At 47.7% G+C, this 4,237-nt stretch overlaps 1 long non-coding RNA gene across 1 annotated transcript; it reads right to left on the bottom strand.

Annotated features, from left to right (window-relative positions):
• Positions 1-554: 554 nt before the first annotated feature.
• LOC136462703 (uncharacterized) lies at positions 555-2,026 on the bottom strand. The gene is made up of 5 exons (XR_010760798.1): positions 1,849-2,026; positions 1,704-1,770; positions 1,368-1,628; positions 885-1,284; positions 555-802 (listed from the first exon to the last, which is right to left on the bottom strand). It is a non-coding gene; the product is annotated as an uncharacterized lncRNA (long non-coding RNA).
• Positions 2,027-4,237: the final 2,211 nt, after the last annotated feature.

The raw sequence follows: 4,237 nt of genomic DNA, 5'->3' as shown, positions 1-4,237 counted from the left end.
CATCCTCTCAATGGCATCAATGTATTCTTGACTATCAGCTTCCTCTGCTATCTTGGACAAAGGAGCCGCTAGAGCAAGAACTTGGACCTAAGCCAGGACATTCTTGGTACACAGTTGAGCGCACCTCTTCACAAACTCTTGGAAATGAGTCAGGATTCGAGGAATCAACTGAGCCCAAGATTGCCCATCATCCGCTGGAGTTCGGAGAACGTCGGATACTGAACTAAAGGATTTCCACAAAGCTTTCTAGTTTTCAGTAGCCATTGCCAACTTGCCAGACAAGTCTTCAATAGTTTTTTGGGCCTGCACAAGATCTCTATCAGCTCCATGCCTAATCAACTTAGCAAGCACGAGTTCCTCCTCGGCATGAGTAATTACCTCCTCAGCCTTGTTGTGACTTGAACGAACAAGAGTCTTCATTTCTTCAACGCCCTCCGAGAGCTTCTGCTTTTCAACCCGGAGAGCTAGACAAGACAACAAACAACAAGTCAGTAGAAAGGAGAATCTGAATGCAGAAGGAAACAAAAAGAACCCACAATACCGTTGCACTCCTTCTTCATGGCCTCTAAGTTCTTCACGGCCTCCGAATTCTTCTGAGCCTCCTAAAAAGCGGCATCCCTCTGCTTTTCGGTCTCAACACCCGGGCACGAAGAGATTTTTCCTCCTCCTGATGCGTTTGACGCTCATCCTCCATCTCAGCCCAGAGGAGGTCAAGATCAGCTTTCAGGGTGCTCACTTTGGAAGACAACTTTTTCTCGTTTTCAGACGAGAAAAAGAAGCCGGTATGATCATGAGAGAAGGACTGAGCAGAAAGAGACAGAAAAACAAAGCATAAGGATAGAAGAAAAGCGAACATCCAAAGAAGGAATGGCGGAAAAACTTACCTGGAGCTTTTCTCCAAAAGAAGTCGCAAAAGTCGATAAGCTTCCCCAGGCAGCAGTTAACTCCGATAGTCGATGAGTGGCATCAAACTGCTGCACCACATCATCAGCAAAAGACGGACCACCGGAGGCAAGAGAAGGAGAAGGAGAGGCCGACCGAGGCGAACAAGGCACGACCAGAGCAACCTCCCGGGAAGCCAAGGCCAATCCCTCAGAAGGACCTACCGCAATGGCCACGGTCACCTCCGGGGCAACCAAGTCTGTAGCAGCACCATCGCTAGAAAGCTTCGTCGCCCCCACAACCACTTCACCAACAGTACGCTACGAGTCCTGAGGCTCAGTACTCGGTGGCACAACGGAGGGCTAAGAAGAAGTCGACAGAGAAATAAGAGAAGACGAAGGCCTGAAAGTTGATAAAAGAAATCGCCAATGAGAACTAGAGAAAAGGAGAACAGAAGCAAAGAGACGAAGCCAGAATCCACTCACCCAGCCACCTTCTTCTTCGCAAAACAAAAAGAGGACCTCGCAGGGGGGACCACGGTGGCAAAAACGTCCCCACCATTTGGCGGCAGGAGCGGTATAGCCGGTACCGGAGCCTCGGAGGAAGCCGGTACCGGAGCCCTAGAAGAACTCGGCACCGGAGCTACGGAAGAACTCGGTACCAGAGCTACCGAAGAACTCAACATCGGAGCTACAGAAGAAACCAGCGCAGGAGCCTCAGAAGAACCCATACCCGACGTCCGACTACTACAAAAAGATCAAGGCTAAAAGTCAAAACAAAGAGGAGGAATTCAACGGAAGGAGAATATGAAAACAACTCACCGTCGCATGATAAGGGGTACTTCATCATCCTCTTCCTCCTCGGTCTCAACCAAGGCCACCAGGGCACCTGCTAAAAAAGAACAAAAGTACTCAGTTCAAGATAAAAACAAGAAAACAAAGGGACAGAGAGTATTAATATTCTCACCTAAGAGCATGCTAGCTATAACTAAAGTACCTAGATGAGTACTTGGCTTGCGAGACTTCTTGGAAGCAGGCACACCAGATGAAGAACCATCCGTTCGCCCCCTCTTCGAGACGGTATGAGGACCTCGGGGGACTGGACGAGGAACGTATTCTTCATATACATCAACAACTCCGGAAGAAACTCCAGGAAACGATGTGGTGATTTGGAACATACTAATTACAGAAGCCCCAATAAGATCCTCCCCAGTATTCACCATGGTAGGGAGGACATCAAGGGGGATTGGGTCAACAAAGTTGCGCCCCAATTCCTACAAAGAAGAGTAAAACAACCAGATGAGAAAGATTAAACAAAAGTGGAGACCACAAAGGAAATTCAAAAAGTACTCGAATAAAGAAAAACAACTCACAGCAGGAGGAGGGTTCTTAGCGCAATACTCAACAACAGCGTAAGGAACAACGTTCACCCCTTTTAGCATCTTCCGAAGACGCTCGAGCACCTCCTCGTCGGTCAACTCAAGGGCAGGGACCATATGAGAAGGATCCTCTGCCCCAGAGTACTCAAAACCAAAGTTTTCTCGCTCCTTAAGAGGTTGGACTCGATGGCGAAGAAAACTAGAAATAATACCAAGGCCGGTCAAACCTTGATGTTTCAGAGTACTTATCCTCTCAACAAGCGGCTTGATCGCCTGGTTCTCATAACCCATCAAGAGTTTCTTTTCCCATCGATCATTAACCGTAGGACCAGAAGAAGAATGAACGGAAAGAGGAGGAATCATGTTGGCGGAATAAAATCACTCGGAACGCCAATCCTTCACAGAGTCAACTAAGTCATAATCAAAAAATTTAATTTTGAGACCCTGACGGAACTGAATCCCACACCGACCAAGAACAAAAGTGTCATCACGGCGGGGTTGTGGTTTCAGACGAAAGAAGAAACGAAAGAGGGAAAGAGAAGGAGGAATTCCAAGAAAGGTTTCGCAAAGATGAACAAAGACAGAAAGATGGAGGATAGCATTGGGGGTAAGATGGTTCAAAGTAACCCCAAAATAATTAAGGAATCGATGGAGGAAGGTAGAAGCGGGAAGGCAGAGTCCAGCACGGACAAAGGAGACAAAGAGGACGATCTCACTAGGACCGGGAGCAGGGACCCGTTGCTCGCCTGGAGCTCTCCATTGAGCAAAGTCCTTGCTCTGGATCAAGCCGTCGCTGACAAGCTCGCGAAGCTGCTCTTCGGTTGTTGTCGGAGCCAGCCAAACCTTCTGGGCAGCCCTCATGGCCACAAACTCTTGGTTCTCGATCAAAGAAAGTGATGATTCCTCGTCCATGAAGTTAGACTAGGACTTGCTTGCGGTTTTCTTCTTACCCATGTACTAACGGAGGCAAAAAAGCAACTAGGGGAAGAGAAAGTTTGGACGGCGGCGCTAAGACGGCGACGGCAATGGCGACGGCGGATTTCTGAGAGCTAGGGTTTTCAAGGCAAGAGAAGTGCAGTAAAGAAAAAGAAGATAAAGGATCTTTAAATAGATTTTACAACGATAAAAACGGCCCACCAGGCCCGTTAAAGCACCATGTGAGAACGCAACGGTCCATTTACTGACATAGCTAAAATGATGGAGGGCACAAATCCACACAACGGTACAATTCAATGGGCAGATTTTAGACTTATCCATCTAGCACAACGGCGGAGTTATCAGATTACTACAAAAAACAACCCGTCAACCATGAAGAAAAGTAGGGCTACCTCACAAGGAATATAAGAACTCGGTTATTACGGAAAGAACTCAGTAATCTCATGAACGACAGGGATCACAACAGAAAAGTAAAGGACAACTCAGAAGACAAGATTCGTTCCATTACAAGCGACTTCAAAAATAGAAGATTACAAATCTTACAAGACCCAACGAACTCGGTACCACGAAAAGCAAAGTAGCAAAGAGGAACACGGACACGGCTAGGCTCTAGAACGACTACGTGTCCCAAATTTCTACTCGGAAGGACAAACCGCTATCAGCTACACTGTTTTCTTCAAAGGACGGACGCAGTGCATCTAAGGCGGAAATCAGCAGCACGACAGGACAACATGGAGCAGAGAAGGCTGGCAGGCATCTGTCTACCCAAGACCAATGTGATGTTGGATATGGTGTTGATCTACATCGGACAGTCTCAGGACAGGCGACGAGGATCAACCCAGAACTACCAGATGAAGGAACGAAGCCCACATCACAAGACTTCCTCCAACTACCGCCACGTACATCCTGGTACAATGCCACTGCGGGATTAGCCTACCTCTAATCCCTATCACAAGACTTCCTCCAGCTACGACAAGACACACAGGAACTACAAAACACGTCCGGGGGCTGCTCTACTTCACAAACTACCATGTTCATGAC

This window comes from Miscanthus floridulus, chromosome 7 (genome assembly GCF_019320115.1).
Source record: "Miscanthus floridulus cultivar M001 chromosome 7, ASM1932011v1, whole genome shotgun sequence".
NCBI lineage: Eukaryota > Viridiplantae > Streptophyta > Magnoliopsida > Poales > Poaceae > Miscanthus > Miscanthus floridulus.
Note: the sequence above shows the minus strand (reverse complement) of the source record. Positions and strands in the feature narration are given on the sequence as shown.